The following is an 18413-nucleotide window of genomic DNA, read 5'->3' on the forward strand; positions in this document are numbered from 1 at the left end:
AAACCGTTGGATGATACTCGAGATCAATGATGTCTGCAACCATTGGATGGTTGAGCCGGAGATTCTAGATTCTTCATCCTCGCGTGGGACGCAACTCTGTCGACAGATTGGGATCCAATCATCCAATCAACACGTAAATTCTTCCGAAGCCTGAAGACTGTCAGTTTCAAAATTTCCTTTAATGCGCCCAAATGATTCAAAGTTGGTCACATTCCCGCCATTGTGCTCTCAGAACCAACATATTGATGAAACTTTCATCATGCACCAAAAAGAAAACTATAGGAAAAAAAAACTACTTTCAAAGTTTCACAACTTACCTAACTCTGTGCCTCGAATGACTCCTCATGATACGATGTGTTTGGTTTGAAGGGAAAAGTACGGAAAGATAGAAAACCTTTACATCATATTAATGAAACAGGCTTCTCTCCTGCTAGCCGGTATTTCATATTTGATAACCAGTAAAATGAGTGATAAAAGTGAAATTTGGAAAACATTTCAAATTCAAAGATGTGCCAAAATTTCAGCAAGTAACTCGGTTTTTTAGTATCACATCGTACACAATATATACGGCTGACAATGGATCGGTTCTACCCGACCGACCAAAACTAACCGAACCGATTATGCCACTTAAATTTATCATTTGTCTAAATTTTTTTGGTAGAAATTTCATTGGCCAAAGCCAGAACAGCATCATCAAAAACAAAAAATTAACAGCACCCAAACTAAAATACTAGCATGATCCCGAATTATTAGGCCAAAAGTTGCTGTATTACTAGACAAAAAAAAAAAGCCCCATCAACATTAATTTTCAAGCCACCAGATTAAGGGGGTCTAGAAAACTGAAGAGCCCGCCTCTCTTTTAAAATGGGGTTGTGTTTGTGATTAAGTAAATAAGTAACTGCAATCTTATGAATCTTTTGGAGCTAAATCTGAACCCTGTATGTATATATGTATCATTAGTTTTGTTGTCGTCATTTTCATCGTTGTCGCCATCATCATCGTCGGTGAGCATTACCTCTTCATCCTCTTTCTCCTCTCTCTTCTCACAAACTAATGATACATATATGCATTAGCAAATGTGCACATGCATTGCATGTGGCAATTTCCAATGATAATGATAATAAAATTTAAATGCTTTTATTAGAGCTCGTGTAACAAAGATAAGTGATAAATCACACTGTAATTGATACAATAAAAATGATAACCTATCAACATCATCTAAGAGCTTTGTCCAAATTATATGGAATCAGCCACATGAATCCCTTTTCACTATTCAATGTTATATCCATCATTAAATTATGGACACTTATATTTTTATTACTTCCACCCAAGTCCTCAATTTGTCCTTTGCTCTTCTAGTCCCTTCTACATTAAATTGAACAACTTTTTAAACATATTTATATAAGGTTTTACATTCAAATGACCAAAACCTCTCAATAATATATCCTCTCATTTTTCTCCATTTGGAGTTACTCCTACATTCCTTCATATGTCACACCAATCAAGTGGTATTCATTAAAATTCCTTAGTGGTGTATAATCGGTTAAAATTCTTTTGGTATCATACCTTCTGGCATCATAGGTATAAAGAATATATATAATATTAAAGAGACATGTTCGATTATTTTATAAAGCGACCTGACCACGTATATATATTTATTTATTTATTTTACTATTAAATATTTTTTTAATATGGAAAGTTGGAAAATTCTCATATTTCTTAGTCTAAAATATTTTATATTATAAATTTAATTTTTTAATAATACCATTGTGATTTTTAATTTTAATTTTAATTTTTAAGTTTAAATCTTTTTAATTGACGGATCAAACTGAAAACTGACCCAAACCAATATAACTCATGTCGACCAATTTTCACTAATGTCCGATCAATTTCAAGTGACCAACTCCATAACCCGACCAGGTCAGTTTGGTAGCCAAACAATCCACAACCGAACCGAACCGACCCGTGAACACTCGTAATTTCATTTAAAATAATAGTCTAATACATAACAAATAACAATAGTCTAATCTCCAATGATTCTTGATGATTTTCTATTAAATAACAAAATTATAATTATTTTTGTAAAATATAATTTATACTATTATTACATAAAATTATAATTTGTAATTTATACTATTGAAAATTACATCAAATGTAAAATGATTATTAATTTGAAATTTATGAAATCTAATATAATTATTTTTTCTACCCATAAGAAACCTTCTAAATTTATTACATAATTTATTTATATTAACTTTTTAAAATCTATCCTTTTTAAATATTTTATTATTTAGTTATTGAAATATTAAAATAATATGTAAAATATTTAAATTTTATCTATTTTACATTTATTATGTAATATTTAATATTTTGTATATAATTATTTAGTTATTTTAGTATCTTGTTATTTAAAATATTTAGTAGTTGAAATATTTAAATAGTATATATTTTTTATTTTTTTATTTTATTATTTGAATAACATTGAAATGATTTTTTTATTTATTTAAATATTAAGATGATACGTATAAATATTTAAATTTTCATAAAAATATAAATTATTAATAGTATGAACATTATTACATCAATTATAATTATTTTTTGTGTTTCTAATAAATATTTTAAAGTTATTACATGATTTATTTATAATATTTAATTAATTCTTAGATTTTTTAGTTAAAGCTTTATTTAGATAGATATGGATGAAAAGTGGGGAAGAGAATAACTAGGAACTAGTGATAATTTAAGAGAAAGTGGGCAATAGTGGTACCACATGGCTAGTGGGGGATAAGAACAAATTGGAGTAAGGATTGGTTTTACAAAGGACTCTTATATCTTTCCTAAAAAATAGGAAAAATAGGGATAAGGCATGTTGAGGTGGCATGCACCCCCTATAGAATTGCGAGATTAGGGTAATGGAGAAAGGAGAGGCAATTTGATGTGACTATCCTAATTTTAGTATTGGGTTATCTTAATTCCTCATTTTAGTTTAATCTCATCCCTTCTTTAATAACCAATTGACGTGAAGAATTTTTCAATTTTATAATCTCGTAAATTTCTCTTTTTTCCCTAGATTTTATTTTTCTGTAGTTCATAGCATTTTTCTCCTTTTTTTTCCCATGGTTTCTTTGATCATCACTTATTCGAAGATTCATTGGGATTGCTTATTGGATAAATAAGTACAAGTACTTGTTGAAAAAGTGTTTACAAATATGCCAATAATTATTTTTATATTTTATATTATATTTATATCATTGATAAATACGAAGTTGCCATTATGTAGCCCGAGTTTGTGCATATCCCATTTGGGCATTTTTATTGTACTTCTTGTTTTTTCTCTTTTAATAAAGATTTATTTTACAAAAAAAAAGTCATACTTATGTTTAATATGGCGATATATAATAATAGTGATGTGTCCAAAATTTTCTATAGATTTTCTTTGTTTGTTATACTTTTTTATATTTTTATCTATTTCTAATTTTTATTATTTAATTATGGCATTTTAAATTGATCCATTTGGCCCAGATGGTTGAACCACTTACCCACCACCTAGATGAAAAAAATGGTTTCATTTATGTATTATGAATATCATTATTTATCCACTTAATTAATCAAATTTAAAAATAAAAAACAAAAATATATTAAATATGGTATTCAATGGTAGGTAGTAGGAGTCAATACCTTAAATATGGAATTTAATGTGAGGGAATTGAATAAAATGAATAGTACTATTGAAATTACAATTTTTTTGCTGCCAAAATGAAAATGTCCAAATTCTAAATAAAGGGTCTTTTAGCCAATAAAATTTTTAGAAATCAATACCTTAAATATGGAACTTAATGCGAGGGAGTTTAAAAATTGAAAGGTGGTATTGAAATTATATTTTTTGCCCACAAAATAAAGAGTATCTAATTTCAAAATGACGAGTATTTTAGGTAAATAAAATTCCAAAAATATCAAGGATCATTGGTGCTTTTTATAATAGTATAAATATGATACATTTTACCCTAATATTCCAATCTAAGGGTTAAATTTATCAAAGCGTTCAAATTATTCAACCAAGACAGTCAAATCATGGCCAAAACGGTTCCGTCTCTAGTCAATTTTTAAAACCTTGGCGAAGATATCTTAGAATTCAAGATTCAATCTAAACTAATCAAATTCAAGTAATTTAAATTTTATAATTGGTAAAATTCATACATGACCTTATTTGATATTGGAATTCAAGATTGAGGTGGCATTTTATAAATCTGAAATTTGAAGTCTTAAAAGTTAAAAAGATATTAAAAGTGTCTAAAATCTAAAAAGAGGCATAAATGCTTTTCTACTTTTTAGAAACTCTGAATAAATAAACTTGTTTGTGTTGGACCAAATCTTTAACATCTGAAATTCCTTAATTTTACTATTTTACCCATAGAATAAACTATTTAGTAATTTTGAGCTCATCTTGTACTATTTCGTATAAAATAATTTATCAAATTCAAAATAATATTTATTAATTAATAAAACAATATTTAACAATAAATAAACATTTAATAATTAATAAACATAACTAATAATTAATAATCAATAAAAAACACAAATACAAAATAATAAAAATAATTAATAACTAATAACAATTAAAATAATTAACACTAATAATGATTAAAAATGTAATAAAATCAGTATTTAATTAATAATTAATAAAAAAATAATTAATTACTAAATACCTAACTAATATCTAATGAAAACATTAAATTAATCAACAATAATAAAAATTAAAATATGTGATCATTAATACAAAAAATCATAACAATTTAAAAATAAAAATTTCAATCCAATGAGTAGTTTATAAAGCAAAATTCAGTAAATTTGAACAATAAACAAAAAAGGTAAGATCTATAACATGAAAATGGACTTCCTTTTGGTTTGGGAAAAATGTTCTTCAATCTTATATTAAGATTGTAAATTATAGCAGACCCATGTCATCAAGATATTGAGAACCAATTCCATAATCAACCTTTTAAAATGAGGAATAGCAAAACTGAGGCTGCAAACCCACTTAATATAGCAGGTAATAAACAAAATATATAGAACATAAAGTAGCAAACCAAGGGGATAGAGATGCGTGAACTTTGTCATTACCCTTGTTTAGGGCATTATCACAAAAAATGTTATGAGGAACTGGATTCAAAATTCATTGCGTATGAACCCAGTTTAACAAAACCCAACAAAAAAAAAACTCATTCTCTATGCATGAGTGTATGAGAAAAAATATCATGCCAAATATCTATGAGAAAAAATATCATGCCAAACAACGTTGGATATCTATCAACGTTGATTAATATCATGCATGAGTGTATGAGAAAAAATATCAATTGCCTGTATGAACTCTTTAAAGAAAACCAGAAGAAGAAGAGAAACAAAGGTACCCACTAAATATTAACCGGAGAATTTGAAGCTTTCACTAGTACAAACATGTTAAGATAAAGTGAATGAAATGTACCTTGTATTTGATAATGGCTTTAATGAAAGTGTTAATGAGTGCAAAATCATCCCAAATATCTATTTCCTTGCTCATTTTGTCTCCCGTAGATTTTGAAAGATTTCCCGATGTGGTGCAGTATGGAAATGAAACACGTTGAGAAAAATTTTAAAGAAAATAGCAGAAGTCAAACTACTGGAAAGAAGAATTATTCATTGAGTAATTAAGAGAAAAATCAATATCAAAAGTTGTCTTATCCTTCCCCTAGATACTCTTTATAGAGGCATACACCCTTATGACTTCTATTCCTAATCTGAAAACACTTCATAATAGAATCCTACTAAACTCCTCAAAAAATAAAGTTTTAATTGAGCAATCATAATCTAATAAAACACACCATAATAGAATCCTACTTGGTAAAAATGAACAAAGATAAAAACTCTATGATGGCACCAACTTGGTAAAAAATAATTAAGATAAAAATTATGTGGTGATGCTATATTAGTAAATTTTTACTAAGTTGGATTGGTGGCGTCATCTCTGTTTCTTATGTGTGACCTTATGTGTCTTGGAATTGTCCCAGGTTGCATAAAACTTATTAACTTCATTATGTGTTGCATCATCCTCTCCATGTATTAAGATGGGTATTCGAAAATCAACTTTGTAAATGTTTACTTAATTGGTTCGAATCCCGTACTACATCATGTTGGCACTATGGAGCTCCAATAGCGGCGAGTAACGCAGATGATGACCTAACTAGTCTCATAAGTCACGACTCACAACGGAAGGGATTTGGGTTAGCGTTTCGCGTGAGGGTGCTTTTTAACCCCTAAAAAAATGAATAATATGATAATAAGCAATGACAACGAATAAGGCAAATCGAAGAAAATAAGGAGTTGTGGCCATGAATATACCTAGAGCAATATTCAGAACGCACGTGGCGATGGTCTTAATGAGATAAGTTTTTAAGTTATGGGTTAAGCAGGGGCAAATCACACCATTTCAACATAGGTGGTATTTTTTTACTTTATGCTAGCTTTGAAACGTGTCCAAGTGCATTAAGAGTTGGGCCACACACTTATGGTTTCAGATCTTAAAAAATCATTTCAGATCATATTTCAAATGCAATACCAAATGAACATAGTGTCTAAAAAGTAGATATTTTAGATGTTATACCTCTAAAAAAAGTTATCAAACGCCCCCTCAATCTAAACTAATCGAATTCAAATAATTTGATTCAAACATGACCTCATTTGATTTAATAAATATCTATGTGATCATATACCATGTAAATAATTAAAAACTTTATATTTAAATTTATTTTTTATTATTCATTATATGTTACATATGAAATCAAATTTCGGTTCTTGGTTGTTTCATTTTGAACTCTAGTCATCTACATCCCTAATGATATCACACCCCATTGAATGAATTATTCATTAAACAACAAAACTATGAGTCATTTAGCTCAATTACACTAGCGATTGCCAAATAACCCCCTATCAAAATAATTAAACCAAATTGAACATCCAAAAAGCCCACATAAGGACAATTTTTTTTTAATTTATCTTTGTGAATGTCATAGTTATTTTTTGTTAGCATGGTACAATTGAATATTATGAGTTATGCACAAATTATTGAATATATTTATAACCTCTTAAAATAATATTACATTTATATACATGACATTGAAAAGCATTCATTGTTAATATAATCACCCTGAATAAAATTATACTATTGTCATTAATAAGAAGGGCATGTTTGGTTCATGGGAATAAGCGTTTGAAATCGGATTTGGAATGGGTCCAACTATTTGCTAGGTGAAATTGGAATCCCACTCTTGTTCTTGTTGGAATGAAATCATATTTCAGTTTATTTCAATTATGATATTGATTTTGATTTAAGATATGAACTAAATGGATCATAAGTAATACTTGCATATACACAAGTGTTTATTCCAATTTTGATTTTGATTCTTATCTGAACTGTTAAAAGACCGCTATTCGTCTAAGTATAGTATCGCAAGGGTACTCTTGTAATTTTCTTCATTTATTTTTTATGTTTTGTTGCCCTAGTATATATATCAAAGTTGGCGCCGCCATTAGTACATTTTGGCTCTCATTTATATCTTCTCTCTTCTCTCTTTCATTCTTATCTCATGCATAACATGGTATCAGATTTGAAAGGAGAAGTCGAATGAGCAATTTTTCTTCGCACCAGATTTCCAGATCTGCCGCCCTTGTCTGTTGTTTGGTTGGTTGAAGATCTCACGCACTAAAGTACATTTTCTCTCTCTCTCTCTCCTCCTCCTTTTTTTCTGGTTGTGTGCAGGGGATAAACTATACCAGGTCTGCTAATTGGATGTGAGGTGATCATCACCTCTTTCTTTCATTTTTTTTATGGGGTCGGTTGATCCCTGTAAAACTGTAGGTCGTTAGGACCTTTTGTGTGTTGCAACAACAGCTTCTATGGTGAACTGAAGGTCATAAAGTGACATGTACTTGCTGTAACAGTTTTTGTGTGCTGCAACAGTTGCTTCTATGGTGAACTAAATGTCATAAAGTGACATGTACTTGTTGTAACAGTTTTTGTGTGTTGCAACAGTTGCTTCTATGGTGAATTGAAGTTTTTGTGTGCTGCAACAGCTGCTTATAAGGTGAACTGAAGGTCATAAAGTGACTTATGCTTATTGTAACAATTTTTGTGTGCTACAACAACAACTTCTATGGTGAACTGAAGGTCAGAAAGTGACATGTACTTGCTGTAACAATCATCCTGTTGATGTGTAGGTCAAGAGATGATCAATATGCACTGTGGCAACACTTGTGTTGATTCTATAGGTCAAGGGATGACTTGCTAGTGCTGTAACAACACGTGTTTTTACAATAAGAGGTGTGTTTCCGAAGAAAAAAGGTTTTTTTTTTTTCCTTTCTTCCTCAGTGTTAAAATTGTTTTAAGGTTGTGTACCCCATTTAAGAGTGTTTTTTTCTGAATCTGAAATCATGAGTGGTGAAGATTCTGCTAGTGTTTCCTCAATGCCAAATGGAATGAGTGGGGGTGTGGACCTGTCTTTTCCCATGATTGTTATTCGTCTCGATGGCTTAAATTATTTAGAGTGGTTAAGAGGGATCAAATTGTACATCATTGTAAGGGAAAAGATAGGTTATATAAATCGAAGAATCAAATAACCCAATTATGAAAGTGTTGAATATGACAGATGGAACCAGGAAAACAGCATGGTCATGTCCTATATTTTAATGTCTATGCAAGCTCAAATAAGAAGGAATTTCATGTGGGATGAAATGACAAATGAGATATGGGAACAAGCAAAATCAACATATTATGAACTGCGTCACTATGCAAAAATCTACCAATTACAGGCAAAATCATTCACTTGTAAACAGGGGGAGAGGTGTCTATCTGTGTACTACTCAAACTTAACCCCTGTCTGAAAGAAGTTAGACCATTATTAGAGTGTGGACCGGAAGTGTGATTAAAATGCAAAATTGTACAAAAAACTTGTTTCCCAATAAATAGTGTTTGCTTTCCTACATGCTTTGAACCCTACATATGAATCTATCAGAGTCTAGCTTCCATTAGTCAATGAAGTTCATGCTCTTGTACAATTAGAAGAAAGCAGAAGGAATTTAATGAACAATTATGGAGGAGATGCAGTTGTGTTGGCAGCGAAATTGAGTGTTACTACTGGTGGGGGAAATACCTTTAAGAAGGGGGATTTTTAGAAAAATGTGGATGACAATGACAAATTATGGTGTACTCATTGCCATAAACCCCGAGACACATGCTAGGATCTTCATGGGAAGCCGAAATGGGCTCAATATCCGAATAATAAGCAATGTTCATATATGAATAAAAAGTCAAGACAATGAGATACAAGAAAACACACTATGGCAAATATGGCTACTCAGGAAAATCAACCCCCCACTACTATTGTGACTCAAACACATACCTCTGGATCTGAATCAATGGAGGATATTATAAATTCATTCAATGACCATTTAGAGCTTTATGTTAGAGCAATTCGTTAGATGGATACTCCTCCCTCAACCTCATTTGCGTCTACATCAGGTAATTCAGCCACAACTTTCCACGTAGCATCTCATACCCCTGACGCTCATTAGATCATTGATTATGGAGCATTTAAACACATGACTGGTAAGTCCTCTTATTTTTAAACTTATCACATCGTTTCTGGAAGAGATAATGTGAGACTAGCCGATGAATCATACTCTACCATAGCTGGTAAATGAACCATTTATCTTCCTATTGGTCTTACATTGTCTAATGTTTTACATGTCCTAAAATTTCCCATTAATTTGTTATCTGTTAGGGAAGATGATTGGTAGATGATGTATGGTGGATAGGCTTTACATGCTGGAGAATAAGGCTGGCTTTCAAGTCACAGAGTCTAAGAGTTAGGTTTATTTATGGCATAGTCGTCTTAGTCATTTATCTTTTGAGTATTTAAAAGTTGTGTTTCGATAATTGTTTAAGTCAAAGTCAGTGTCATAATTACTTGTCAATTGAGTAAGCAATGTATAACTCATTTATTTTCAAAGAATAATAAATTTGGATTTCCTTTCCACATTATTCATTATAATGTTTGGAGCCCTGTTACCTTACCATTTGAGAGTGGCTACAAGTATTTTTTACCCTTATTGATGATTACTCCAGGTATACATGTGTATATCCCTTGCGAACTAGGGATGAAGTACCTAAAATTATTCAAGATTTCAAGCGGATGATCTTCACCCAATTTCAAACTAAAATCCAAATATTTCAATCGGACAATGCCAATAAATATTTTCATAGTGATCTCATGGACTTTTTTGCTTTGCGTGGCTCACTTCACCGTAGCTCTTGTTCCCGAACACCACAATAAAATGGTATTGTTGAAAGAATGAACCGACACCTTATTTAAGTGGCTCGGGGGTTTCTATTCCATATGAATGTCCCGAAACGTTTTTGGCTTTAGGCTGTCCTTTGTACTACGTACTTCATCAACCGTATGTCCTCTCGGTGGTTAGAGTACAAAGCCCCACATCAATTTCTTTTCCCTATGGCTCATCTTCTTCCTATTCATCCTCATGTGTTTGGGTGTCGTTGTTTTGTTCAAAATTTGTCACCCATTGGTGGCGAATTAGATCCTCGTTCAATTCCTTGCATTTTCTTGGGGTACTCCTTCACTCATAAGGGATACCGGTGCTTTGATTCCGTCTCTCGGAAATTTTATGTTTCTATGGATGTCTCATTTTTTGAAAGTGTGTCTTTTCTTCCCTGTTCCTCCTCAGGGGTAATGTAGGAATGAGGATAAACTAGTTTAGCTCTCTCTTATTTCTCCTCCATTTCGTGTATTCTTTCATCGTCATAAAGGCCAATCGTGTTCAAGAGCTGTGGGGCACCTAGAAGTTGTACCACTAATGCCATCAGACTCTCCGAGAGTGGATCATACCCATTCAGGTACATTAGTCCCTGTTGATGTTCCTGACCCTATTGCCATTAACACTTCTATTGCTAATGACTTTGACCTTCCTATTGCTCCCTGGAAAGGTATTAGATATTGCACCACTAAACACCCAATTTCCCACTTTGTTTCCTATGAAAACATTTCACCCTCATTTCGAGCCTTTATTCTTCCATTGACAGTGTCCCTATCCCTAAGAATGTAGTAAAAGCTCTTTCGGTACCCGAATGGACAGATGCTATGAAGGAAAAATTTAATGCGTTACACAAAAATGGCACATGGGAACTTGTAGATCTTCCTAAAGGGACATATCCAATTGGACATAAGTGGGTTTTCACAGTTAAACACATGGCTGATGGCACTGCAGAACGGTAAGTGGCAAAGGGGTTTACACAAGTGTATGGAGTAGATTATGCATAAACTTTTGCACCTGTTGCTAAGATGAATTCCATTAGAGTCCTTTTATCCCTTGCTGCTAACCTTTACATCAAGAATGCCTTGAATGGTGACCTTGAAGATAAAGTATACATGGTTCAACCCCCTGGTTTTTGGGCTCAAGGTAATAAACAGAAAATGTGCAAGTTAAATAAATCATTATATGGGCTAAAACAATCACCAAGAGCCTAGTTCAACAGGTTCCATGTAACAGTACAACAAAGAGTATACAAGCAGTGTCAGTCTAATCACACATTGTTTGTAAAGATAGGGGAATGGAAAATTGCAGCACTGATAGTATATGTTGATGATATAGTTATCACTGGTGATTGGAATGATGAAATTCGGAAGTTGAAGAATTCTCTTACTACCTAGTTTGAAGTGAAAGATCTATGTCCTCTAAGGTACTTCCTTGGGATTGAAGTGGCCTGCTCACAAAGGGTTATCTTCATTTCTCAAAGAATGTATGTCCTAGATCTACTCTATGATACAGGAAACTATGAGTGAATCCAGTTGATTCCCCCATTGACCCTAACCACAAACTAGGTGACTGTCAGGGTCAACCCATCAAGGATGTGAAACTGTTCCAAAGACTTGTAGAGAGACTACTATATATTTCTATGACTCGACCAGATGTATCTTATGCAGTGGGTGTTCTTAGCCAGTTCATGCATGCCCCTAAGACTACCCATCTTGAAATAGTATAAAAAGTTCTCAAATATCTTAAGAAGTTCGCAGGTGCAGGTTTGTTGTTCTAAAAGCATGGACATTTGAAAGTTGAAGTGTATACTGATGCAGATTGTGTAAAATCCCTAAATGGCAGAAAGTCAACTAGTGGCTATTGTACCTTCATAGGAGGTGATTTAGTTATTTGGAGATGCAAAAAGTAGAGTGTGGTAGGTAGATCTAGTGCTGAAATTGAATACCGGGCAATGTCTCATGGAGTGACTGAAATTACGTGGCTGAAAATTTTGTTGGGTGAGTTGGGTTTTCGAGTTGACAGAGCTATAAAAAACCTATCATGTGATAACAAAGCAGTCATAAACATTGCTGCTAATCCAGTGTTGCATAATAGAACTAAACACATCGAAGTCAGCAAACACTTTATCAGATAAAAAGTTGTCACAGGGGAAGCGTGTACTCCTTATGTTAGTTCTGAAAATCAACTTCCATTAATCCTTACAATAGTGTTACACCACTCACGACATCATAATTTACGTGACAAGTTGGGCATGATTGACATCTGTGTCTCAACTTGAGGGGGAATGTTAAAAGACTGTTATTTGTCTAAGTATATTACCACAGTGGTACTCTTGTAAATTTCTTATTTTATTATTTATGTTATGTCGACCTAGTATATATATCAAAGTTGGCACCGCCAGGAGTACCTTTTTGGCTCTTTGTTCTCTATTCTCTCTCTCTCTCTCTTATCTCTTCTTCCATTATTCTCTCTTGCATAACATGAACCAAACAGACTATGGGAATAGACAATTCTGATTCTAGTTTCAAGGGATTTTGAATCCAACTACAAACCAAATTATGATAATATCTGTGCATATACACAAGTGCATAAGTGATTACATATATAACAAAAATGAATATAAACAAAAGGTTTTCTTTGTTTGGTGCACTATAAAAAATCCTAGCTCCGCCTTATAGTAAAGGTAGGTGCTAGCTCAGAATTTATGCTAATTCACGGGCGGGTATGGGTGTTATAGGTGGATTTCGAATTGTTATAGATCTATAGTTTAATTCAGAATTTTGAGACGGAGTGTAGTCTATTCATCCCTATAAAAAAATAGCATTTTATAAAGGACTTTTTTAGTTAGGGAGAGGGAGTAGGAGGAGAGATGAGATAGATAATTTTGAGTGAGGAAATTGGAATGGAAGGGGGAAGTTTTAAGAGTTTGAAGCAAGGAGATATGGTGTTGTCAAACAGATTTGGCCCCAAATAAATAATTAGTAAATAAGTGCATAGAAATAGCCCTAAACTCAAATAATCGATCAAATTATTATTTAGGGCTATCAGTTATGACCCAATAAGACCCAATACTAATTGTCAACTAAACTTTTAACTAGCAATCTGACAGTAAATATGAGGGTGAGCACGGAACATGGAACCTACAATATAGGGGTTGGCCACATGTTGAAATGGGAACTTACTCTATCAACACTAGTTCTAGGATCAGTTATAGACTTGATAGTTCCAGGGTCTATACATGGAACATGTTCTTTTGTTACTAAAGAAATGAAAAAACAAAGGAGGAACCTTTTTTCTTAAAAAGCATTTAAGAATCAAATTAAATAGCTATATATGTTGTTGTGTTTAACATAGTATTCCATGTTAAGTTATGTATTTTTCTAAACATTAGGAATTGTAAATTTGACATAATTACATAATCACAAATTGCAATAATTGATAATATATATGCCACTATTGATTTATATTATTGATAAAAAATCACAACCATTAAGTGGTTAACTTTAATTTTAACAATAATAATGTATAGTTTAAGACTTGTCATTATATTTTAAATTTATAAATATTACCTTTTACATTATTTATTGTACACATTCAAATACTAAATTAAAAAAAAAAATTATAAATTCACTTAATTTGTCTAATGGTCAAGTGAGATCATGGTCTTTAAACATGAACGCTTGGGTTCAAATAATCACAACCTCAAAGTATTTTAAGACAAGTTTGGTTCCACTAAGGCCAAACAAAATTGGTTTCATCAAAGCCAATAAAGAATGGTTCTCCAAGTCATTTCAAGTAGAATAAGCCCCCCATACCCTGGAACTAGCCTAGATGGGGTGGTTCAAATAATATGGATCTTGATGGTTGGACCCTACCTGATAAGTGATAGCAAATCGTATAGGGTCAGTTCATTTGGTTCCTAGTAAAACATAGCAATTTGCTCATCCCTATAAACATACTCTTTTTTTTTATTTTTATTTTTGCAATGTACTAATTTGTTAAATCCACGCATATAGGCAATATAATATAATATGATAATATTAACCAAAATGATCCCAACCCAGATATAGTCAGGATATTTAATGCATCTCACACCTTGTAAAATTGAGCTGAATGGTTATATGATGTGAATATTATATGAACAACTTGGTTATGAACCACAGTGGTTTTGAATCAAACAAAGTAGCAAATGTGTGAAAATAGATTTCATAAGAAAAAAGTTCGGAAACATGCATCAAACAAGATAGCCTTCTCCATCTTTCTATTGGTAGGAGTGAAAATTTTTCTACTCTATCATGAAAGTATGTGCTTCTGCTTTTTTATGCTGGCCTATTGTTTTGTTTTGTTGAAAATTTTTGAATGTTAAATGAGGTGGTTTGAACACCGTGAAATAGCGGAAGTATGTTTTTTCAGAACAAAGCTAAATAAAGCTTGGTAGGAGAGGGAAGTTAAACTCTCTAATTTGATTTCTCTAAATGGGTGTTTATTTCTAGGATTTTAAGAAAGGGAAAAATTGATTAATGGGATGTGAATCTCATTGACTAAAGAACTCATGTCCAATACTTGGATGGAATAAAAATATCTCTTTTGATAATAAAATTTTTATGACTAAAATAGTCATTATATTAAAATAAAAGAAAATGAATAAATTACCCAAATAAATAATTTACTGAAAAGTAAACGGAGCCTTAAACGCAAAATTTTCTAGTTCATTAACAGTAAACACAACCGCCAGATACACATCTACTTTGCAATGTCAATAGTCCATGAGGATTCCACCTCGAAGAAATAGAGGGTATTAAAGGAAATTCCTCTTATATACATGGTTCGGTCCTATAACCCAAAAAAAGGTCTCTCGGGTGGGGGTGGTGCGGTGTCAAAGCCTTCCACAGTCCACCAATCACCCCAATGATAGCAGGACTGGCTTTGCACATGTACAGTGGTCAGAGCCTGTGCCCACTGTTCGCCCTGTGTCGAGTTCTCTGGCTTGAAAGGTTGAAACTTATTTTGTAATATGTTTACAAAATATTATATAAATAATATTTTATAGAGAGAAGTACGCCTAATGTAGAACTCTGAAACTACGACCACCACCCATAGCTCTTCCCTATAAACCGGGTCCATCTTGTGCATTTAGCATCAATTCACGACCAGGATTCATCCTATGTAAAATGAGGATAAAAATTCTGGACTGATCTGTCATTCTCCCTATTTTATATCATACGTTATATAACATATAGATAAAATTCATTCTATATACTATATAATAAAAACTATGCGTTATCGAACGGGTGGTTTCTCGGAATCTACGCACGAATAGATTAGCACCTTCACGTGCGAGAGATTTGAGCGTGCGAATAAAAGGCTCCAGTAAACTCGACATGTGTCACTTCGTGCGAATACAATCCGTGCATGGCACAGACGTGTCCGCGAGGTCTTCCCTCTCGAATCATTTCTCCCACTTCTTCAACCTTCGTCTTCCCTTCCATCCTCCCACTTCCCCCACTTACCTACTAAACCTAGAAAAAGAAGGAAACCGAGTTAATGAACGGCCGGTCCAGGGCACTTCTTTCCATGTTTAACCTTCATCTTCGCAGGACAACTCCAAAAGTTTCCTTCTTTCTCTGCTAACCTAGAAAAAGAAGGAAACCAAGTTTTCTCGTTTTCCCTTCTATCGTGTCGTGAAGTGTCGTCCTCGAACGAACGGACGGTCCAGGGCGCTTCTTTCCATCTTCAACCTTCGTCTTCTCAGACAGCCTCTAGTTTGGGATTTTGGTGTTGATTTGATTTCTTCGTGTTCCAAAGAGATGGATGATAGCTGTGCCATCTGCGCTGAACACTTCGAATGGGTTGCGTACGAACCATATGGCCGCCGCAAGTTCTGCTCAACCTGCGTCACTCGTTTACGTTTTTTGCTAGATATATTTCGAATTGTTTCCTACTTTTCTTCCCCGAATTTGTCATGTCACAGGTTTTCTGTTTGGAGCACAGAAATGGAACAGGAAAAGGACTCATTTCCCCCTACTTGCTGTTCTCTTTTCTCTCTTCATTGCAGCTTCAATCCTCTACAACGAACGAAGTATTCAGCAAATCCACTAAGACAAGAAACAACAACAGTCTTCCATTACACAAACATCACTTCTCGCCTCTGCTCCTCCAAAAACCTCTGGAGCTAATGACCAAAAGCGAGCTCTAGGTATGTAGCCATCCATACTTGTTGATCTACCTTCCTTTCTCTGAAGTTTAATCGACTTAGGTTTGCTTCTCCTAGTGAAGATTCGCCTTTGTTTAGTTTAATAATCTTATATATATATATATATATATATATATATATATATATATTTTTTTTTTTGCGTTTTCTTTCTTTATTTTTGGAACCCCGACGAGTATTGACGGGTTTCTGTAATTTTTTGTCTCTGTTCTGGTTTTACCTACTGGGGCTTGTTGTATCTCCTGAATTTAGTTTTATTTTGATCTGATCTCATGGATTTAACTGAGTTTTTTTCGGAAGTTTAGCGAGCTTGATAGATTCACTACATGCGCTTCCACTCGAAAGTACAGTGGTAAGGAAACTGGATTGACTGACCTTATGGTGGAATCTAGCCGATGGGGAGGAGCTCCTGAGAGCTGTAACTTGTTTTCCGGCAAATGGGTTTTTTATAATACTTCATATTCGCTATATAACGAGTCGCATTGCCCTTGTACGTCCGATCAGTTGGCATGTCGGAAGCACGGAGAGGACTGACTTGAGGTACCAAACATGGATTCAACCCCATAACTGCAACTTAAAGAGGTATTGTTTCTCTATTTCAAGGTAAAATCACCAATGTTCTACAACTAGAATGATTTTCAAATTTTAAAGAGCTGATTTATTATGCTAAAGGTGGAACACGACTGAAATGTGGGAGAAATTGAGAGGCAAGAGACTGATGTTTGTTGGGGATTCTCTTAATAGAGGACAATGGATATCCATGGTATGTTTATTACAATCTGTAATGCCTGAGAAGAGATCCATGTCACCCAACGGGCCTCTAACAATTTTCAAAGCAGAGGTCAGGCAACACCAGTCAATATATAAAAATGGTGGAGACAAGGCCCCAGTTAAGTTACTGTAAGTAAAGCTTCTTCCCAAGTCAGAATGATAACTGTATAAAACAAGAGAGAATAATCTTTATTTTTGCATTTCTGAAGATACCTATATCTTGTTGCAGATGGAGTAGTGAAGAAAATGGGATATGTGAAGAACTAGATGGCTTGGAAGCCATGGAGTTGGCAATGGAGACTTGGGCAGAATGGGTGGCTTCCAAGGTGAATCCTACCATTAAGCGTGTATTCTTTGTTACCATGTCTCCAACCCATCTCTAGTGAGTTTTGAACATAACAAAACACTTCAGCTATAATGCTCTATCAAACTTCAAACAAGGGGTAGATTATGTGATCTTCCTCAATACCATGATGTGTGGATACAGTGGGAGCATTAATGTGTGTGTTTTGGTGTAATTGTTAATATTCAAATATAACTCATCTGAGGGTAGAATTGGAATCAAAATGGATCATTCTGGTTCCAACCATTCGGTTTGGCAATCGGAATTTAATTCCCATTCCTGGTGGAATGACATTCCCCCATTAGAGGGAATGGGCATTTCCTCCCCCTCCCTTTGGAATGAGGATCCATTCCAGCCAATTCCGGTTCCCGTCTAAACCAACAAGCAAGAGGAATAAACCATTGCCATTCCAATTCTGACTGCAAACCAAACGGACCTTAGGTGAAATTCTAGATAAAAGCAACTAGATTGATTCTAAAATTCAGATTTCAATTTTAGAAAGATGGAAAGCTCAAAATCAAGGTTTGGAGTATTACTGAAGCCAATTCATAAAAGCTTGGAAACTCAAATTCTCCAAATCTGAAGCTTTACTTTAAGATTTTGACATTTTGACTCTGAACTTTCAACAGAAATATGGAAAACAAGTTCGTTAATAAGGTAGGAACATGTACAAGTTCATAGTGTTGCCAAATGAGCTTTCAAAGCCAAATCTCAAATCAAAAAGCT

At 33.4% G+C, this 18413-nt stretch overlaps 1 pseudogene across 1 annotated transcript; it reads left to right on the forward strand.

Moving 5' to 3' along the window:
• The first annotated feature begins 10902 nt into the window (after window positions 1-10902).
• LOC104599306 (protein trichome birefringence-like 35) lies at window positions 10903-17863 on the forward strand (annotated as a pseudogene). Its single transcript, XR_016082443.1, has 5 exons — window positions 10903-11032; window positions 11152-11317; window positions 16855-17155; window positions 17246-17473; window positions 17574-17863. The product of XR_016082443.1 is annotated as a protein trichome birefringence-like 35 (transcript).
• Window positions 17864-18413: the final 550 nt, after the last annotated feature.

Source organism: Nelumbo nucifera, chromosome 2 (assembly GCF_055504915.1).
Source record: "Nelumbo nucifera cultivar China Antique chromosome 2, China Antique-T2T, whole genome shotgun sequence".
In the NCBI taxonomy this organism is placed as follows: Eukaryota; Viridiplantae; Streptophyta; class Magnoliopsida; order Proteales; family Nelumbonaceae; genus Nelumbo; species Nelumbo nucifera.